This window comes from Dendrobates tinctorius, unplaced genomic scaffold, assembly GCF_039654945.1.
Source record: "Dendrobates tinctorius isolate UK_male_01 unplaced genomic scaffold, ASM3965494v1 ptg000071l, whole genome shotgun sequence".
NCBI classification, from domain to species: domain Eukaryota; kingdom Metazoa; phylum Chordata; class Amphibia; order Anura; family Dendrobatidae; genus Dendrobates; species Dendrobates tinctorius.
The window spans coordinates 22011612-22034809 of NW_027361739.1; positions in this window are offsets into that span (position 1 = coordinate 22011612).

Sequence of the window (23198 nt, forward strand, 5' to 3'; positions counted from 1 at the left end):
TTTTCTGAAGTTTAAAAAAATGCAAGCACTGAGTCACGGAGCTCTTTTCACAGGCCATGCCTGTGTTATCAAGTGAAATTCTGAATTCCCAAGTCCAACATGAATTGGAGATGGAGTGCACTGATGCACAGCCACTGCTAGATGATTCTGCTGGTACATTGACCCACAGCACTACATTCCCCTCGCACTCTACAGAGCCAGAATGTCACACTGATGAAACTCAGGTGCCCCTTCCCGCATACTATACCACCTTACACGGTGACACAGAGTAAGGTGCAGATGAAAGTGCCAGTTCCCTGAGCAGGTGGGGGGGTCCTACTCGTGGGCGACAGCAGTGGCACAGGGCCCCTCATAGTACTCAAAAGTGTCTCTGCCGGTGGGAGGGCCCACTCGCCATCAGACATACCGTCGTACTATGAGGGGCCCTGTGCCAGAGCCGTCACCCACGAGTGGGCCCCACATGCTTGCTCAGGGCCACAGCACTTGCAATACTTACCTCTCCCTGCTCCACCGCCGTGATGTCTTCCGCCTTTCCTGACAGTGACATTCAGGTTACAGAGCGCGATGACAGCACGTCTGTATGACCTCTACTGAAACAGTACAAGTGCAGAGAGCTTTAAACTGGCAATGCTGAGGAGTCCAGAGTAGAGAAGTGCCCAGCAAGGAGAGGTAATTTTTTTAAATGTTGGGAGCATTTTTTGGGGAGCAATATACAGTATACTGGAGAATGATATATGGGGCCCATCATACTCTGGAGCATCATCTATTTGGCCAATCATATATTGGAGCATTCCAAACGGGGGACATCAGACACTGGAGCAGCATTTACGGGGCCCATTATACACTTGAGCATTAGAAATGGGGCCCATTATATATGAAGCATTATTTGGGCCCATCATGCACTAGAGCATCATCCATGGGGACCAACATATACTGCAGCATTCCAAATGGGGGACATAAAACACTGGAGCAGCATTTACTGGGTACATTATACACTGGAGCATTAGAAATGGGGCCCGTTATATATGGAACATTATTTGGAACCATAAGACAGTGGAGCATCATCCATGGGGACCAACAAATACTGTAGCATTATGTGGAGCTCATCATATACTGTATGGAACATTATATGGGACCAATTATTCTGTATGGAGAAATATATGGGGCTCATTATTCTGTATGGCGCACTAGGTGGTGGCCATAATACTGTATGGAGTAATATACTGTCCGTTTTTTGAGCTATTGTAGAATTTAAAATAGATATCAGTCATGTCATGTAAGCAGTGAAGTATTTTTCATTGTACTATACCTATATTTCTGTGCCGTATCGGAGCATTATGAATTGTGGTATGTGCTAAAAGGGCGCACTGCACTCTTTGGTCCAGGGCACATGAAAACCTGGCGCCAGCCCTACCCCCCCACAACTTTAGCCAAATAACCCCCAGTTTTCAATGCGTAACTATTATTGTAAAGTAAATTAAGGTTGCCAAGCTTAAGTAATAAGAATTGATGTCGCTAGCATTGAAATGGCACTGTAGGTGTGTTTACTGTCCTCCACTCCCTGCCGACTTTGCTTCCCCACTGACTTGCATTGGGTTTCGTGTTTCAGTCGGACCCCGACTTTTCCCTATAGTCGGCCGATTTAGTTCCACCCGACTTTTTATTAAGTTGGGTTTCATGAAACCTAACTCGACCCGAAAAAAGGCAAAGTCGCTCATCTCTACTCACTAGTAGTGGTGGGCAAACCCGTATAGAAAAGTTCAGGGTTCGTACTGAACACCTAGTGTCCATGCACAGACCCCAAACAAAGACTTCTCCAGGAAGTCCATATTACTGTTCGGGTTCGGCACACCGAACACCATCTGTTTCCCACGCTGTCATCTGCATCAATGGCCCCTTCCCAGTCTGAGAATACTGCCCCAGCTGTCTGCTTTAGCCTGGCTGGTTGTCAAAAATGGGGGGACCTCACTCCGTTTTTTTTTTTTTTAAACTATTTATTTAAATCATTTAATAAAACTGTGTAGGACCCTTTTATTCTTGATAAACAATATTACTCTCATCAGTCAACGACTATGACCAGAGGTAACTTTTTCATCGTCGGTCAACTGCAGCGCTCTGACCAGCGATAATGATCTTACTGCCAATCAGAGTGGTCATACACACGACAGCGTTTTAAACAAAAACTGATGTTCGGGTCCCCGATTCATCTAAATGGGGTTCTGATTCGGGTTCAAGTTTGGGTACCCGAACCAAATTTTGTTAAACGATCGGCCAAACCCACGGATCCGAATCTCCACAGGTTCACCCATCACTACTTACTAGTCCTGTAATAGTATTGCAACAAGTCAGTTCATGAGTTTTCTTCTGTTCTAAATATTTCGTGATCACCTGTGAGTGGTATTACTGAAAAGTTGAAGCACTTAGGAACCACAGCAACTCAGCCACAAAGTGGAGACCACATCCAGTTACAGAGAGGGATCACCACCTGCTGAGGCTGCCAAAACTCTGATGATTCAATAACTGCAGGGTCCAAAATTCCTCTGGTATTAACATCTGTGCAAAAGCTTTGTGACATGGGTTTACATGTATAAGCAGATGCATGGAAGCCTTACATCACCAAGCACAATGACAAGCATCAGATGTAATGGTGTAAAACACAGAGCCATGACCTCAACATCATCAAATGAACTAGAATGGCTAGTTCCGTTAGTTAAAACATCACTGTTTGACCTCACAAAAGGGGCTAAAATGTCCACAGACGCCTCAAAAGTCTTGCAGAAAGCCTTCGAAAAATGTGGAAGCTGTTACAGCTGCAAAAAGAGAACAAACTTCATATTAAAGGGAATCTTTCAGCAGGTTTTTGCTACCTCATCATCATAATGTAGGAAAAAGAGATCCTGATTACAGCAACTCTTCCAACAAAAGAATTCTTAGATGTAGCGTGTAGCAGAGCTCAGAAAGCTGCCCCTGTCCACACCAGGCTCTCTATGTACATTGTTTATTGACAAGTAGCTGTTTATCAGAGGAGGAGGTGTGGTCGGACCAGGGTCACACAATGCATCAGTTCTGACAATGATTATCTCCTGGTGATAAAACCTTCATTGCATGGAAACAACAGCTGCTACCTCATGCTGTTCCCAGGTTACATAGCAAAAATCTGCTGACAGATTCCCTTTAAAGTATATGGATTTACAATGTTCTGTCATAAATGCTCATGTGGGTATAATGTGTAGAGGACACAATACATTTGTTCATAGATTTTACTCCCTTAAAGCCACATTGTGATCTATAACTGGCTTCTCAATATAATTTAGGTATAACTTTGCCTTATTTTTAAATAACAATTTTTGACTCCTGAAACTGAATGCGGTAATTTCCAAATGAAAATATCTTAACAGCTGGAGGAAAATTTTGTCAAATCACTTAGTTTATGAAACAGTAGGGTTTTTACAAGATGGTCTAACTTTTACAATCTCTAAATTAGCAGCTGTAGATCTAAGGAATCTGTTTGGAATAGTGGTTTACTAACTCACTGGGGCATATTCCTTATGAATAGTGTTGAGCATTCCGATACCGCAAGTATCGGGTATCGGCCGATATTAGCTGTATCGGAATTCCGATACTTAGTTCCGATACTTTTTTCATATCGAATACCGGAATCGGAAGTTCCCATAATGCTAGGAGCCCGCTCGATTTGATTCAGCCAATGGGGATCCTCAGAAGTGTGGGCACATCCTGTTAGGCATGTAGGCATGTTAACTACTGGCATGGCTGTGATTGGCTGCTGAAATGATGTCATGATGCACTATAAAAAGCGCTGCAGCCGCCATTTCTGGTCACTCTGCTGTGAATTCAGTTAGGGACAGGCTGCTGTTGAAGACTGTGAGGGACAGTTAGAAATAGCGATTCCACAAAACATATAGTGCTTAACCCAGGCTACATAAACCACCACTGTAGCTTGCTTTTCCCTAGCAGCGCTGTTTTCACAGCTATCTGCAAGGGCTGTATGAGTGCAGACCCACGCTGTGTAGTGTGTCCTGCAGGCACATCTGCTTGTAGGCCGGCCAGCGTGTGTCTCTGCCTCATACACATTTTTCTTTTATTGCTGCTTTTTTTTTCTCCTGTATAGTGTGCTTCCATACGTATCCATATACGTTGGTTGCAAACACTAAAGGAGTGGACAGCGGAGCCTTTCAGCAGCATTTCAGTGCTATAGCCCATTTCTCTGCACTGTTTTTGGCTGTCTGATAGGTCTCTCTGTGTGTGAGTGCAGCTCACGTTGCAGTGTGTTCTACAGCCACCGCTAGCTGTAGTCCGCTCAGCGTGCGTCACTGCCTCATACATAGTCCTTTTTTTGCAGCTAATTTAGCCAGATTTTTGCTCCTATATTAGTGTGATTCCAACCGCATCCATTGTCATTGGTTGGTTGCAAACACTATATAGGATTAGATAGAGGAGCCTTTTTGCTGGCTTGTGCCCTTCAGGGCCAGCCAGGCTAGTATCACCCTATTTTTTGGAGCCTCATCAATTGCATTGTAGGTTAGCTTCCTGCATTGTAATCGCTCCAAAAAGTTTGTGATACTATAGCTTTCAAACTTTGGTCACATCCTTTCCTTTCCCCCCACCCAAAAAAAAGGAAATAAAGTTCACCAAACACTCCACTTTACAGTTGTCTAGGCCACATTAGATCATATTAAAGTGTAGTACACACACTCTTAGCCAAATTAGTGTTTCTTATACTGGTTAGCAGGTGTTCAGGAATAAGAACACTAAGCCACCCCTTTTTTACTTTTCTGCCTATCTTTATCAGTCTACCAAGATGAAGAAGGCAGGGAGTAAGGCACGTGGTCGGGGCCGTGGAGTTTTAGCAGGGAGAGGACGGGGGGGATTCAGCAGGGAGAGGACGTGGGGATTCGGTGTCTGCTGCGGCCACCAGTGACCCGGCATCCCCCACTTTTACCAGGCAACAGTCCTTCATGCGCAGCTTTGTAGGACCTCGCCGTACCCCACTGCTGCGTGACGAACAAATTGAAGCCGTTGTCGGATGGATGGCAGCTAACGCATACACTTCAATGACTTTCGCATCCTCCCAAGGCCAGAGCACTGAAGAGCAACCATCTGTCTCTTCACCACCTGCCAAATTGCCCAGGCAGTCTGAGAGCCCTGGACAGGAGCCATCTCAATCTTTACTTCTGTTCTCAGAATCTGTTGGCTTGGAAAGAGGTGGCCAGCCAAGCAGCATTCTAGAGCGTGAAGAAGAGGGAGTATGCAGTGATGCACAACTGCTTTGTCCCTCTGAATCTGAAGAGGCGGGTGGGCCAGTGCCTATGGTCAGAACACCTCAGTATGCATCAGATGATGATGAGACTCAGTTGCCAATTTCTGGTGCGTACGGTGCTGGCGAGACAACCCAGGACCAGCCGGTGCTTGAAGAGGGGAGTGGAGATGATGAGGTCCTTGACCCATCATGGCGTCAGCCACAGGAAGGTGGTGGGAGCAGCTCTGAGGAAGAGATTCCCCGAATGGCCAAAAGAGGAGGGAGAGGGCGGGGGCAGACTTGGTTGCCTGTAGCCTCCACTTTGGCACCCGTGAGGAGCAATCCTCTTCCAAAACACAAAACGGGCGCTCCCAGGACTTGCAGTGCGTGGTCTTTTTTTGACACAGTTGCAGATGACATTTGCTTTGTCAAATGCAAGCTGTGTCATCAGAAAGTGAAACGAGGGAAAAATGTGACCAACCTCAATACCACAAATATGTGGAAACATGTGCGTACCAAGCACGAGGTGGAGTTACACAGACACACTGAAGATGTAGGCCAACCTTCAGCAGCACCTACCACCTCTTCAGCTCGTGTTGGGGCCTCTTCCTCCAGCTCACACACAGCTGGTTCGGCTTCCTCACTGGAACGCCATGGAAGAACCACTGCCACTGTTGTCCAGAAACCCAGTGAAATTCCACCCACTGAACCACGTTCGCAGTCATCAGCACACTCCCAGGCCACTCACCAGCAATCGGTAGCACAGGCATGGGAGAAAAAGCGGCCATACTCGGCAAACCATCCCCGAGCACTGGCTCTGAATGCCGGCATTGCCAAACTACTGGCCCTTGAGATGCTGTCATTCAGGCTGGTAGAGACTGACACCTTCCGGAACTTTATGTCATTGGCAGTTCCAAAATACAATGTGCCCAGCCGCTTTTATTTCAGCAGGCAAGCTGTCCCTGCCCTGCAAAAGCATGTGGAGGGAAAAATTAAAAATGCGCTACTAAATGCCGTCAGTAGCAAGGTCCACCTGACCACCGATGCGTGGACCAGTAGCCATGGACAGGGACGATACCTTTCCCTCACTGCCCATTGGGTCAATGTTGTGGAGCCGGGTACAGATCTGGAGAGTGGCTCTGTACGTATTCTGCCAACTCCAAGGATTGCAGGAATGCAGTCTGTACATATTGAGTCCTCCTCCTACTCTAGTTCCTCGGAATCAGCACTGCGTGAGCCTGTTAGGCCAGATATGAGCACAGGTGTGGCCAAACGTCAACAGGCCGTCCTTAAATTAATTTCTTTGGGGAATCGGAGCCACACAGCACAGGAGCTCTGGAATGCCATCAAGCAGGAGAGCGATGTGTGGTTTGTGCCAGCGAATCTCCAGCCAGGTTTGGTAGTGAGTGACAATGGCCGAAATCTAGTGGCAGCTCTGGGACTAGGCAACCTCACTCACATACCATGTCTGGCACACGTGCTCAATTTGGTCGTGCAGAGCTTTCTGAGGGACTATCCGGATCTTGATGCACTGCTGCACAAGGTTCGCCTAGAGTGTGCTCACTTGCGGCGTTCCAGCATGGCAAGATCGCGCATTGCATCTCTGCAACGCCGATTCTGCCTGCCAGAACATCGCATCATATGTGACCTCCCCACCAGGTGGAATTCAACGTTACATATGTTGGAGCGGTTGTGTGAGCAGCAGGCAGCAGTAATGGAGTACCAGCTGCATCAGGCGCAAACAAGTCGCACTGTGCGCCGGACACACTTCACCACCACTGAGTGGGCCACTATGAGGGACATCTGCCAAGTTTTGCGTGCCTTCGATGACTCCACGCGGATGGCCAGTGCAGATGATGCACTAATCAGCATGACTGTCCCCCTCATCTGTCTGCTTCAAAAAACCTTACAAGCACAAGGCTCTAGTAGTCAGTGTGTACAGCGAGGGTGGGGTGATGCTGAGCAGGCAGAGATGCTGCCTCAAGCTGGGGACAGCGTTTCCGGTCCAGTTGGCAGTCTGCAGCACATGGTTGATTTCATGCTGCAGTGCTTGTTAAATGACCGCCGCATCGCCAACATTCTCCACACGGCTGATTATTGGGTGTACACCCTCCTAGATCCTCGCTACCGGGACAACTTACAAAGCCTCATACCACAGTTGAACCGGGAGCGAAAAATGCGGGAGTACCAAGAAACACTTGTGCAGACACAAGTGTTGCTGGTAGTGCTTTTCAAAGCAGCCATGTGGGTAGAGGCAGTGGAGGAAGCTCTGCACAAAGAGGTAGCAGAGGCAGTGCCGCAGGACAAGGCAAGGCCAGTATGGCCCAAATGTGGAGAAGTTTTCTGGGACCGCCACAAACGGCTACACCATCACAGACGGCTCCAGTCAGCAGGAGGCAACGTTTCCATCAGATGGTGACAGACTACTTGTCGTGCCCTATTAGTGTTCTCCCAGACGGCTCTTCCCCGTTCAAGTATTGGGTCTCTAAGCTGGATAAATGGCCAGAGCTTAGCCAGTATGCATTGGAGGTGCTGGCTTGCCCTGCTGCCAGTGTATTATCGGAACGTGTCTTTAGTGCTGCAGGTGGTGTGGTAACAGACCGTCCCACACGACTATCCGCCGATAATGTTGACCGGCTTACTTTTGTGAAAATGAACAAGGCCTGGATCTCACCTGAATTTGCCAGTCCTCTTCCAGAATAAATAATTGGCTGGCAACAGGATCCAGGTCTCCTGTTGTGTTCATGTTTCTATGACCTGAACTTTATTTCCTGGGCTACAGCAACGCCCGTTGTTGCTCAGAAGTGCTGTCCACACAGACAAAACACTCGCTCATGTGTAAGTGGGGTTCGGTAACGTCAGCTGATCCCCTGCTGTGTGTACGGCAAACTCTCCTGCTGCCTACAACTTCTGACTACCTCTGATTTAATATGTTCTCTGATTTGCCCTCTGTCTCCACTCTGTTTTGAGTATTTCCTCCGGCCTACAACACCACCTGTTTCTGCTCTCAAGTGCCGTCTGCACAATCCACACTTGTTCCTGTGGTACCTGGGTCCTGTAATATCTGCTCATCTCCAGAGTTGAGCACGGCAATGTCTCCTGCTTTGTCTACATTCCCACTACTTGTAGTGGAAATGTGGACAGAGCAGGAGACATTGCCTGACTCACCTCTAGGGAGAAGCTGCTGTTACAGAACCCCAGTAACACAGGAACAAGTGTGGGTTGTGCAGACGGCATTTCAGAGCAGCAACTGGCATGGTTGGAAGCCAGAGGAAATACTCGAAAGAGAGTGAAGACAGAGGCCTAATTGGAGTACGTTGACAGTTAGTAGTAGTCTAGAAACAATCGCAAACTGCCACCAAGTAGGCCTCGGCCTACTACCTGATTTTCCCTGGGCTCCGACACCGCCAGTTGGTGCTCAGAAGTGCTGTCCGCACAGACAAAACACTCGCTCATGTGTAAGTGGGGTTCGGTAATGTCAGCTGATCCCCTGCTGTGTGTATGGCAAAGTGTCCTGCTCCCTCCACAGTCAAACAAACTCAGATTTACACCTGGCTCCAAGTAGGCCTCGGCCTACTACCTGATTTTCCCTGGGCTCCGACAACGCCAGTTGGTGCTCGGAAGTGCTGTTCTCACAGAAAAACACACTCGTTCATGTGAAAGTGGGGTTCGGTAACGTCAGCTGATCCCCTGCTGTGTGGAGGGCAAACTGCTGCTGCCTCCAAATTTTAGCTACTTCAGATTTAAACATTCTCTGATTTGGCCTCTGTCTCCACTCTGTCTCTAGTATTTCCCCTGACCTCCAACACCGCCAGTTCCTGCTCACAGTTGCCGTCCACGCATTCCACACGTGTTCCTGTGTTACTGGGGTTCTGTTACGTCAGCAGATCCCCCAATGTGTGTCCGCCACTGTCTCCTGCGCTGTCCACCTTCCCACTGCAAGCGGTGGGAATGTGGACAGAGCAGGAGACAGTGGCAGACACACATCAGGGGATCTGCTGACATTACAGAATCCCAGTAACACAGGAACACGTGTGGATTGGGCAGACGGCTGCTGTACGCATAAACTGGCGGTGTTGGTGGTCAAGTGAAATCCTGGAAACAGAGTGGAGACAGATGCCTAATTGGAGCACGTTGACAGTCTGTTGTAGCCTACAAACAATCTAAAACTGCCACCAAGTAGGCCTCGGCCTGCACCCTGGTTCTCCCTGGGCTCCAACAACGCTAGTTGGTGCTCGGAAGTGCTGTCCACACAGAAAAACACACTCGTTCATGTGAAAGTGGGGGTCAGTAATGTCAGCTGATCCCCTGCTGTGTGGAGGGCAAACTGCTGCTGCCTCCAAATTCAAACAACGTCTTATCTTAAACTGCCTCCAAGTAGGCCTCAGCCTACAAAATGACTATCCCTGGGCTCCAACATCGTCAGTTGTTGCTCGGAAGTGCCATCCACACAGTAAAACACACTCGTTCATGTGAAAGTGGGGTTCGGTAACGTCGGCTGATCCCCTGCTGTGTGGAGGGCAAAGTGTCCTGCTCCCTCCAAAGTCAAAATACCTCAGCTTTACACCTGGCTCCTAGTATGCCTCGGCCTGCACCATGATTGTTCCTGGGCTCCAACAACGCCAGTTGGTGCTCGGAAGTGCTGTCCACACAGAAAAACACTCGGTCATGTGAAAGTGGGGTTCGGTAACGTCAGCTGATCCCCTGCTGTGTGGAGGGCAAACTGCTGCTGCCTCCAAATTGTAACTACTTCAGATTTAAACATTCTCTGATTTGGCCTCTGTCTCCACTCTGTCTCCACTCTGTCTCTAGTATTTCCCCTGACCTCCAACACCGCCAGTTCCTGCTCACAGTTGCCGTCCACGCATTCCACACTTGTTCCTGTGTTCCTGGTGTTCTGTAACGTGAGCAGATCCCCCAATGTGTGTCCGGCACTGTCTCCTGCGCTGTCCACCTTTCCACTGCAAGGGGTGGGAATGTGGACAGAGCAGGAGACATTGGCAGACAAACATCAGGGGATCTGCTGACATTACAGAACACCAGTAACACAGGAACACGTGTGGATTGGGCAGACGGCTACTGTACGCATAAACTAGCGGTGTTGGTGGTCACGTGAAATCCTGGAAACAGAGTGGAGACAGATGCCTAATTGGAGCACATTGACAGTCTGTTGTAGCCTACAAACAATCTAAAACTGCCACCAAGTAGGCCTGGGCCTGCACCCTGGTTCTCCCTGGGCTCCAACAACGCTAGTTGGTGCTCGGAAGTGCTGTCCACACAGAAAAACACACTCGTTCATGTGAAAGTGGGGGTCAGTAATGTCAGCTGATCCCCTGCTGTGTGGAGGGCAAACTGCTGCTGCCTCCAAATTCAAACAACGTCTTATCTTAAACTGCCTCCAAGTAGGCCTCAGCCTACAAAATGACTATCCCTGGGCTCCAACATCGTCAGTTGTTGCTCGGAAGTGCTGTTCACACAGAAAAACACACTCGTTCATGAGAAAGTGGGGTTCGGTAACGTCAGCTGATCCCCTGCTGTGTGGAGGGCAAAGTGTCCTGCTCCCTCCAAAGTCAAAATACCTCAGCTTTACACCTGGCTCCTAGTAGGCCTCGGCCTGCACCATGATTGTCCCTGGGTTCCAACAACGCTAGTTGGTGCTTGGAAGTGCTGTCCACACAGAAAAACACACTCGTTCATGTGAAAGTGGGGTTCGGTAACGTCAGCTGATCCCCTGCTGTGTGGAGGGCAAACTGCTGCTGCCTCCAAATTGTAACTACTTCAGATTTAAACATTCTCTGATTTGGCCTCTGTCTCCACTCTGTCTCTAGTATTTCCCCTGACCTCCAACACCGCCAGTTCCTGCTCACAGTTGCCGTCCACGCATTCCACACGTGTTCCTGTGTTACTGGGGTTCTGTAACGTCAGCAGATCCCCCAATATGTGTCCGCCACTGTCTCCTGCGCTGTCCACCTTCCCACTGCAAGCGGTGGGAATGTGGACAGAGCAGGAGACAGTGGCAGACACACATCAGGGGATCTGCTGACATTACAGAATCCCAGTAACACAGGAACACGTGTGGATTGGGCAGACGGCTGCTGTATGCATAAACTGGCGGTGTTGGTGGTCACGTGAAATCCTGGAAACAGAGTGGAGACAGATGCCTAATTGGAGCACGTTGACAGTCTGTTGTAGCCTACAAACAATCTAAAACTGCCACCAAGTAGGCCTCGGCCTGCACCCTGGTTCTCCCTGGGCTCCAACAACGCCAGTTGGTGCTCGGCAGTGTCTTTGGCACGGGGACTCCCTGTTGCTCAGCCTGGTTCAAGCACGCCTGCTGTTTCCGGGTAGTGTCAAGGTCACTATGCCACCAATCCGTTGTCCTGTCGTCTTGCGGCCGGGTTAGCCGACTCTATGGTTCCTGCAGTTTAGGTGACTCCTATGTGGGCTGCGGGAACTGGCACTGAAGGCTGGATCCGTAGTGCCAATGGGACATGGACCCCCTGTAGGACTGTGGGTTTCGGTATCTGCGGCCGGCTTGCGGCCTGGCTACTTTGCTTTGAATGGGTACCTTCTGCTACCCACCCGGATTCCAGCACTGTCTGTTGGTTCTCGCCACAGCCTTTGGCCTAGGTGCCTCCATCTCGGTATCCGAGGTCCAGCACCGTCAGCTGGTCCTTGGTAGTGCTTTTTAGCACAGGTACCTTCTGCTTAGTAACCGTGGTCCAGGACCGTCAGTTGGTCCTCGGTAGTGCCATTGGCTCTTGTTCCTTCTGCTACCCATCCGGGTAACAGCACTGTCCGCTGGTTCTCGCCACAGCCTTTGGCTTAGGTGCCTCCATCTCGGTATCCGAGGTCCAGCACCGTCAGCTGGTCCTTGGTAGTGCTTTTTAGCACAGGTACCTTCTGCTTAGTAACCGTGGTCCAGCACCGTCAGTTGGTCCTCAGAAGTGCCATTGGCTCTTGTTCCTTCTGCTACCCATCCGGGTGCCAGCACTGTCTGTTGGTTCTCGCCACAGCCTTTGGCCTAGGTGCCTCCATCTCGGTATCCGAGGTCCAGCACCGTCAGCTGGTCCTTGGTAGTGCTTTTTAGCACAGGTACCTTCTGCTTAGTAACCGTGGTCCAGCACCGTCAGTTGGTCCTCGGTAGTGCCATTGGCTCTTGTTCCTTCTGCTACCCATCCGGGTAACAGCACTGTCTGCTGGTTCTCGCCACAGCCTTTGGCCTAGGTGCCTCCATCTCGGTATCCGAGGTCCAGCACCGTCAGCTGGTCCTTGGTAGTGCTTTTTAGCACAGGTACCTTCTGCTTAGTAACCGTGGTCCAGCACTGTCAGTTGGTCCTCGGTAGTGCCATTGGCTCTTGTTCCTTCTGCTACCCATCCGGGTGCCAGCACTGTCTGCTGGTTCTCGCCACAGCCTTTGGCCTAGGTGCCTCCATCTCGGTATCCGAGGTCCAGCACCGTCAGCTGGTCCTTGGTAGTGCTTTTTAGCACAGGTACCTTCTGCTTAGTAACTGTGGTCCAGCACCGTCAGTTGGTCCTCGGTAGTGCCATTGGCTCTTGTTCCTTCTGCTACCCATCCGGGTGCCAGCACTGTCTGCTGGTTCTCGCCACAGCCTTTGGCCTAGGTGCCTCCATCTCGGTATCCGAGGTCCAGCACCGTCAGCTGGTCCTTGGTAGTGCTTTTTAGCACAGGTACCTTCTGCTTAGTAACCGTGGTCCAGCACCGTCAGTTGGTCCTCGGTAGTGCCATTGGCTCTTGTTCCTTCTGCTACCCATCCGGGTGCCAGCACTGTCTGCTGGTTCTCGCCAGTTTCTCAGCCTTCTTGTACCTTCTGCTACATTTCCAAGATGAAGCTTTTTGAAATTGTCTTTGGTAATCCTTATTGATCTCCATGACGACGACCCTGATGACGACGACCCTGAAGACCACACCAAAGAAGACCAGAAATATGACCCTAAATAATAAGACCAAGAGGACAAAGAACATGAAGACAACCACCAAGATACAGAACAAAAGACAGAAGAACAAGAAGCAGAAGAAGCAAAAGCAGAAGAACAGAAAGCAGAAGAACATTAAGCATCAGACTAAAAATCAGCATAGAAGAAATCAAAATTATAAGCAGAAGAAGACTAAGCAGTAAATGGGGGTGAGTCCGTTCCTCCTCATGGTGCCCCTGGAAAATGCCTGCTGCTGCAGGCCAAACTGAACGCGGACAAATCCTGTTGTAAATCTTTAGTGACAGGCAGAACGTAAGGTGTAATCTTATAACTTTTATAGATAAGTACTACAGGAATGCCTGTCACCATAAGAAAATGATGACAAAGAAGAATAGGAAGAAGATGAAGAAATAGCATATTAAAATTGATAATAGCTGAATAAGAAGAATATGAAGAATGGAAAAAAAAATTAATGGGAAGAAGATGAAGAAGAAGAAGATGAATAAGGTGAAGAAAAAGTTGATGAAAAAAATGCTACTGCTGCGGATCATGAAGGAGAAAGTGTGGGAGAAGTACAAAAGAACGTGAAGAGCATGGAAGTTGTGAAACATACATATCTGACAAAATCTAAAAAAGGTTAACATAGTCAATATCTTTTTAACTCCGAACGTACTGAAAAAAAAAATTGGAATTAATGCTATGCCATGTGATTTGAATAAACCACTATGCTTTTAATGTCTCCTCCACCTCCCACAATACATTCTACATGATTCTTATTTGTTTTCAATTATGTAGAATTAGCCAACAAGGAAATAAAGGGCTTTTTTTAATTCCGATACGGGAAGTCCCATTGACTTGAATGGGACTTCCGGTATCGGAATCGGCGATACCCGATATTTTTTTCGTATCGGGCGATACCATCCGATACGATATTTTTGGGTATCGAACGGTATCGCTCAACACTACTTATGAACCAAAATTCTGCTGTTATCTGCACTAAAAATTATCTTTCTTCAACTGACCTGCATCGTATTTATCATATGTTTTAGACACTTTTGACAAGTTATATATGTTGTCCATCACCTTTCCCACTGTCGCAGTGCCCCGGCCTGTCCTCCTCTGGCTCCCACCCAATGACTATGGCCTTCTCTCCTGTCTTCACTCTTCAGCACCTCCAGCACTAAGAATCACACACCTTCATAATGTCGGGTGGCCTCGAAAATATGAGTATAAGAGTGGAAAAACACTTGACAGAAAAAAAATGTAAAAAATATATATCCTTTATTAATGACGTGATAAAAATGGGAATAATTAGTTAAAAACTGGAAAGACACAAAGACATAACCAACAAGGGAAGGTATGTGAAATATTTAGATAAGGAAATTGGCTATTACATTACAAGAGTGGTATATGGACTATTTAGTAAAAATCAAAACATAAATCGGATGAAATATAAATAGCTTAGGCAAAAGTTAGAGCACACAGCCAGAAAAGATAAGCATCAAGAATTAAGCCAATCAACAGGAAATAGATGTACGAATCTGTAAGGAAAATACACATGACATGTGTTCCACTGAGGCTTCATCTGGGGCATAAAAATATGGGCTACAAAATGAGCCCTGAATTGTCCTGGCATTAAAGATAAAGAGGGTGAGAAGGTGGTAACCAGGATGCCAACAGTAGGGCTTTCTTGAAGCTACAACCCACAGCCTTCTTCCCCAAAATTTATATTTTTTCCAAAGGTCACCTGAGGACTTACTGCCTGATAAAGTGTTATCACTGAGCAGAATTCTAGCTCAGCCTCCCTAGCAACTGCATTGGCGTAGGTCAAGATAATGACCCAATCAATGTCAGTTGCTACCCAGCTATCATTATGCCCTCACTTTAGGTGGGAAAGCAGAAAGAAAACTGCCCAGAGATTACCAGAAGAATAATGACTTTACAGCTGTTAACTCATTTGATGCTTATAACCCAGCGTGGATTCCTACTAAATGTCCGGGAGCCATACATTACGGTGCCCAGATAACAGTGCCATATGTTTACCGACTAAGAATGATATATAGTGCTGTCATCACAATACAATGAAAACAATGTATACATATAATATACCTATGTCATAATGTAAATTCCCTCATACAATGCTCACACAGTATTGTGCCACACAAACTGAAATAAGAATGCTACACAATTCACAGTGGCTTCCTGTCCCTGGGGGGCAGAACTTACATGGCGCCTCAATCAGATAAGGCAAACAGTGTGGTCATGATTTGAGATGAGCAAACCGGACCTTAAAAGTTCAGGGTTCCTCCTGGACAGTTAGTGTCCGGTGCTAAACGTTGAACTTCTCCCGGGAGTCCATTGCAAAGTCCGGAAGGAGAGAGAGAGAATTTTCCAGCTCAAAACTTTGGGTCCCCATTGTTTTCAAACTTTGGAAAAAAAAGTAAGAGTCGGGTACCAGAACCCAAACTTCCATTGGTCCGCTCATCCCTAGTCATTAGACCTGATTAAAGAACAGTTGAATGGAATATGAGGAGCAATTTGATTGGCTCCTAGCACAGCTCTTGCCTTTTTCAGCTGACTTTCATTCCTCTACTGTGCCGTAGGAAAATCAATTTCCATATTTGCCAAAGGACAGAATTGTTGTGACATTCAATATTTACTGTATTATCCGCTCAGCTTCCCTTGTGGGACTTTTGCCCCCGACCATAACCCTTAAACAGTGAATCCAATTAAACCTTTGACTAACTATAACCCTAATTAAGCATTTGGCAAGCTTCATGTCTTGCATTGTATTTTATTTTGTACTGTGGGTCTTCAGGCAACATAAAGGTTAATGGAGGCTATTTAATATATAAACCCTTGTGTGTACATTAAGTAGGTCAGAGAAAGTTGACCAGATGTGTCTCATCCATTATTCTCCGTAATATCCCAGTGTATTATCGTCTTCTGTATTTTAATGCCTCAATTCTGATTTTAACAAATGTTATATCAATTATAAAAATCCGAGGTTAATGCTTCACTCACAAATGATGAACATTTGCACACATTAAAATGATTAAATAGCGATTGTAAAGTAGCAATTACTTAAAGCCTCAGAAAAGCTTCATATTTGGGTACGGGCACAAGTCGTCTTTTATAGGCGGATGCCGACCAGAATCCACTTGAAAAAGAGGTGCAAAAGAGCCTAATAAAATAAATTTAGTGCACAGGGATGGCAAAACGGCATTGTTGTGCACATATTCAGTCTTATGTCGCTTCTTTTAAGCGCGCCAGGGTTCGGAAACTGTGAAGCAGTTAAAAGAAGTGACTGCTCACTCTTTGGGTGATTTCTGCTAGGAACAAGTCTTTATGACAGCGAGACTGCCTCAAAAAATTGACCACCATCATTTTCCAAAAGCGGCTTTGTATGGAAAAAATTAGCGGTTTCGGTAACATCTAAAAGACGCAGTGTGCACATAGCTTTATGACACGCAAAGATTTTTGATGCAGGTCTGCTCCAAAAAGCTCCTGTAAAAAAATGCTTGAAAAGCTCTTCCTACTCATTTTGATTGTAAAACCATTTTGCTCGTGATATGTTCAATTCTTTTAACATTTTCTTTACTGATTTTTGATTTTATGTTTTGAAAAATGCCTGGTAGGTAAAAAAAAAAGTGCTTATCAGTTCTGTGAAACTGCTCCTAATGGAAAATGCTCCAAAACAGGCACTATACAATTGCAAGGCGTAATGAAAAACCTCTTCCAAAAAGCTTCAAAAACACTTTAAATCCACTTCAGGGAGTGATTCAAGAAACAAAATAACTCTTCTTCTTTGACCACCACAAAAAAATATCTGTGTGCACATCACCTTAGAAATTCATTTTCCCCAAAACTGTGACATAGCATAAAAGTATGAAAAGCAAAATCACTCATTCAGTCCCTATATCAAGCATTTAAAAGGATTGTCCTAAGATGGTAAGTTATTCCCTATCCATCGAATAGCCTCTGCAGAATGGAGTGGAAAACAAATCAAAAGTGCAAAAATAAAAATTGTCCCATTTATGAAAGGGCTATTCTAAGCAGGTCCTAGCACCTGTAAAAATTATACTATAAAACAGGGGCACGCTATAAAAATAATAATGATCAACTAATGGATCACAGTGCACAGGTCAAACTCTGACATCCAACAGAGTAAAATGATTTTAGCAAATACAAATAAAATGTAACTGGCACATCAAAATCCACCTAAAATAATTTTAACAGACAATGAAGAAATACAAATATCACAAAATTGCAAATAATACTGCACAAATTACTAATAAAACTACCACTGGGCCCTTATGGGAGAAAATACTATAGGTAAAAAATAAAAATGACATAATATACTGATAATATATGCTATTTAAAAATGGCAGTGTAAGAAGAACAAGCTCCTTATTTCTGAAATCACAATTCAACAGAGCAGCTTATTCTCCTCCACTCTGCTCTGTCGACAGGGTGGCTCTGACGATGTCATCCAGCCAAAACAGCTCACATTAGGGGCAGACAGCAGGAAAAGGGGCTTAAATTGACCCAGAGTGCAAAAAGTATAATTGCACAGCAAGGATGCATGGGACAGGGCTTGGACCAGCATTTTTAGCTTAAACATTGATCAGTAACAGGTGGATGAGTGACAGGTATAGGCTTGGTGCTCTGCTCTCCCTGCCAAATTCAGGCAACACACATGAAGGAGACCCAACTTGGAATCAAAACATTTTCAAAAATTAGGGGCAGACACCAGGAACAGTGTCATCAATTGACCTACAGTAAAAATTTTATAATGGTGCAGCAGTCAGACATTGGCCATGCATGAGACAGGGTCTGTCCCAGTATTTACAGCTTTGAATTTAAGTTAAAATTAAGAGGTAGATGAGAAACCGGTTTACGCCTGCTGTGCTAGGAGTCCTGATACCTCATGTAACAGCTCAAACTGCTTTTCTGCTCAGCCACACTCAGGTGGCACACATATCAGCTTCGTAGACTACTATTTTTAGAAACATTTAAGGATAGTAACACAGATAGTTGACTGAAAGTAAGTGCAGGCCTATCGGTCTTGGAGTCCTACTGCTACAGGCAACATACATGAAGGAGATCCAAAGTGAAGTCCAAATATTTCCAAATATTAAGGGCAAATACCAAGAACAGTGGCATCAATTGACTTACAGTAGAAATGTTATAATGATGCAGCGGTCAGGCATGGGCCATGCATGAGACAGAGTCTGGGCCAGTATTTACAGCTTTGAATTTAAGTTACAATTAAGAGGTGGGATCGGTTGCTCAAACTCAGCCTGGATAGCTGTCCACAACTCTTGAGCTGTGTGACTGTGATCTCCAAGGCATATTAATTTAAACATTGCCTGATTGTGGTGAGCCCTGGCAGTGCAGTATGGAGGTGGGGGGATTCTCTCTGCATTGCTGGAATGCTTGTCTCATTAATGGAGTGGTTGAGGGCATAGGTGGATGTCCTAGTGGAGATGGAGGAAGCAGAACCAGAGAAGGAAATTATCAGGATCCTGACAGTGCCAGCGTACAGCCTCCGCTGAGCAGGGACTCACCCGCAATGTAGGGACCCCTGGGGACCAGAATAGCCAGAAAGTATAGGTGCACAGGACCTTAGTGATGAAGTTTAGCAAGCCGGCACGGGACCTACGGTCATGTGACTGCAAGGGGGCGGGGCTTAGAGTCCTGCTTTCACAGAAGACAGCAAACTAAGAGTCAGGCAAAACGGAGGTCGTTCACAATACGGACAGCGAGGTACAGAAGGGGTAAACAGACAGGAGGTCAGACAAAGCCAAAGGTCATACACAAGAGGGCGACGCGGTACCAAGGGGACGAGAAGAGAGAGAAGTCGGGTCACAAGCAGAGAGTCATACATGAGAGGTAGCGCAGTACAAGAGGGACAGGCAGAACTCGTAACAGGGACAGAACCGAATCAAAACCAAACAAGCAAGCAAGATATCAGGCACAAGGCACACGTACGCACAAGGTTAACTAACTCAGCTGAGGGCAGGAGTATAACTGACACCGGACCTAGGTCCAGTGAGCATTAAATAGCCTCCATCTGCCAGGGAGAGGCGGAATAATTAACCCCCTATCAGACCAGGACGGACCAAAGCGAAACCCCGTCCTGGATCATGACAGAAATGTTAGATACAGGGGTTTGTCCCGCAAGCCTTGGGGATTTCAAGACTTGTGGAGCAGTCTTTCCCAGCCTGCCCTCGCAGCCACCAGAGTCATTCAGTGCCTAGTCAGCGAGATGTAATGCCTCTGGCCATGCTTGCTCATCCAGGTATCAGTGGTGAAATGCACTCTTTCAGACAAAGATGTTTTCAAAGAACGGGTGATGTTGTCTGTGACATGCTGGTGTAGGGCAAGCACAGCTTTCTTAGAGAAGTAATGGTGACTGGGCAACTGGTACTAGGGGACTTTAATGGCCATCTGCTTTCGGAAACCGTTTGTATCCAACAGGCAGACAGGCAGCATTTCTGTGGCCAACAGATTGGAGATGGGGCGAAGTTCAACTCTTAGCTTTGGCATATGAAGGAGTAAAAAAATCATTTACGTGAATAAAACTGCGAGACCAAGGGCTGGCTGCTGAGAGAGTTTGGAGTAGGGTGTTCACGACAAACTCCTGGACTATGAGTGAGGCAGAGGCGGAGATGTTATGATGGATTGAGAGAGATATGGTGTCCTTAGTGTCTGAGATCAGTCAAATCCAAATCTGTGCATGAAGTCGCAATGTTAATTCCTCATCTTCCTCCTCTTCCTTTGCCTGCTGAGCTGCACAGCTGCATGCCTCTGGGTTCACACCAAGTAGAATCTACATCCTCATTCTCATCCTCTGTGTTCTCCCACTCCTTGCCTTGAGAGTCACCCTCCTACTCTTTCTACCCTGACAGCACAGTACAGTATGCATATGCCTCAGGTCTCTGAGTCTCATCAGGATCACCTCCATCCCCAGGGGGGATAACGTCTGGTGACTAGGGTCTGGATTCTGCTCATTCTCCAATTCATCCAACTCTGGATCCAACAGGAAAAAATTTTGGGCATCGGCACAGATGCTTTCATCCTCTTGAGTCTGTGAATCTTTGAAACAGACCTCTTATGCCTATGGAATATAATGTATGAAAAGCTCTGCAGACTCACCCATCTGTGGTTCCCCACAGTCAGTTGGGCGGTTGGATAGTTGTGACGTGGGGGGAAACAACATAAGCAGTAACAGATGCTGAACACTGTGTGTAGGCTGCATCCTCAAAAAAGTCTCATAATTATAAACTCACTTCATATACCCTTATTGGGGTAAATTGATGACATAAAGAGAGTGTTGTACATTTGGATGTAGCTGTGCCTGGTATTACAACTTAGTAATGTTAGCCTTTAATTAATCTTGCGGGGTCCATGGGACACCCAGCTAGTTTGTTTTTGTCATATTTCCGCAAGTATGGAGAGTAGGTAGCAGTCCATTTTAGTAGCTTTCTAGCTTGGGGTGCCCCTCCCTCCTCTGTATATTGTGAGAGTACACATGCCGCAGTGTGGTGCTATGGGTTCAACGGATCCCACAAGACTAAGGCTGTGTGCCCACGTTGCGGTTTTTAAGCGTTTCCGCAGCGCTTTTAGACAAGTGTTTCTGCTGTGGCAACACTTAAGAAAAACATCTAATGTAATAGAATGGAAAACGCACATGTTGTGCTAATGGTGCGTTTTTTTCCGCTGCGGAAACGCTTAGCGGAAAAAATGCAGCATGTTCATTAATTGTGTGGAATCGCATGTGATTCCGCATACATACACTGTAATTGCAAAAACGCATAGGAAAACACATGTCAAAACGCTTGACAATCGCGTCAAAAACGTGTGTCAAAAACGTGTGTCAAAAAGCGCATGCGTTTTCCCTGGCAAGGGCATGCGTTTGTGCTCAGGAAAAAAACACTTGAAAAACGCTACGTGGGCACATAGCCTAATAGTATAGTACTTTATTGATTCTTTCTCTTGTTCTGGAAGAAGCCAAAGGTCGATGTCATTTGCGTGTGAGATCTAGTGACCAAAAAACAAAATCAAATGTGATAATTGCAAGAACTGTATGGGCAATGAGCTCCCTAAGAATATATGTGATTCTTGTGTCAAATAATTACTTATTTTTTCATAGTACATAAATAGATGTTTAAATTTTGCTCATTACTAAAATATTAATATTATTGTTCAGCTGAGATCTTGTAACTTAAGTTCCTAAATAAAGTAAAAATTCTTCTTTAATATATGTTGTTTATTACTCTATATGAAAACTGGGTTCCAATGAACTCCACGTGACTAATAGTGTAAGTATTTTGCCACAACTAATTGAAGGTTAACAGGGCCGAGCTGCAGTACCAGCCACTGCCTCTACCAAATGTACAGCACTGTGCCTTTTAAACAACGAAGTCGATTCTGCACACTACTGGTGGGCACTTAGTAAATATATTAGCATGGGATGGTGCGAGTCAAATCCCCACCAATCTCAAAATGATGATGTACCCTATGGGTAGACTGTCATTAATAAAGTCCTGGAAAACCCTTTTATGATTTATATTCACCCTACATCTCCTGATCAGATATTTCTTCCTGTAATCCAGGACTATTTCACTCTCCTGTAACAGCTGCTCCGATATTGTGTGTGAATGCATGCGCATCTATAAACAATACCATCTATCCATGCGTGAAATTCATTTACATCAGCAGACTCATTACCAGGACATTAAAGAGAAATAAATGTGTTCATCATTATGCAAAATACATTATATTTGTATTACAGCAAGTGCTGCTTATATTAAAAAAATCTATTCATGGCAGATAGCATCTCCTAACGCACGGATATTACATGGCAAATGCATTTTCAATGTTTGCAGAGATTACTTGATCTATTACAGTTCCAAACTGAAATAGTCATCTCTATATAAATCCCAAATAATGGTGCGAAATTCAACATGACGGTCTATAATCTTTTATAAGTTAAAATTGAATAACCAGTTAAAATAGTCTGATGATAGGTGATAGAGACATGTCACCCAGGGCAGGAAAAACTCTATTAGTGCCTAAGGAACAATTTTTTAATGTAACTCTCATTGCACCAAGAGCTTTCACATCCTAGATTTTAGATGGAAAATCATTCATTTAAAGGGACTGTCCATGATTAGAAAATCATGGCTGCTAGCACCTAAAAAAAACCCTATCTATCTACAGGTTGTAAGTCATACTGTAGCTCGTCGCCATTCATTTAAATAGAGATGTGGTGTAAGACCAGTCACAACCCATAGACATGGGTGGCATTGTTTTTGGAACAACTAGGACAACCCCTTCTTGATCAAAATGTTTGGCCACGATAACATAATAAAACCTATACTCACCTCCAGTGGCGGATTATAATGAGGTCAATCTGGGCGGTAGCCCAGGGTCCAGTGGTGTGAGGGGCCCACCAGCCCAGGATAAATTGCCCCATTATAATCCACCACCATAGCGCCACAGACCCCCATGTACCGACACCATCCTTGCCCTCCCAGACAAGCCCACCGGCGCCACTGCAGCCGCTTCCTTTCACTCATAAATCCCCGCTATGTGAGCCCAGGACCTGTGATGAGGTCACAGGAGGGGAGGAGTCAGGGGGTCACATGATCAGAGGCTTCAGTCCGAGTTCCCTGATCATGTGACCCCTGACTCCTCCCCTCCTGTGACCTCATCACAGGTCCTGTGTGCACAGCCCTCAATGTATTGTATGCAGGACTCTGCTGTGCAGGTTGTCATCGTGCTGGATGAGGGAAGTATGTGTGGGGTCAGGAGGCGTTTACAGGGTGGATGTAGCAGAGCTGTGCGCGAGGTGTATGGAGCGGAGCCGTGTGTGTGCGCGAGGTGTACGGAGCGGAGCCGTGCATGTGCGAAGTGTACAGAGTGGAGCCGCATGTGTGCGAAGTGTATGGAGCGGAGCGTGCGACAGGTGTACGGAGCGGAGCCGCGCGTGCGC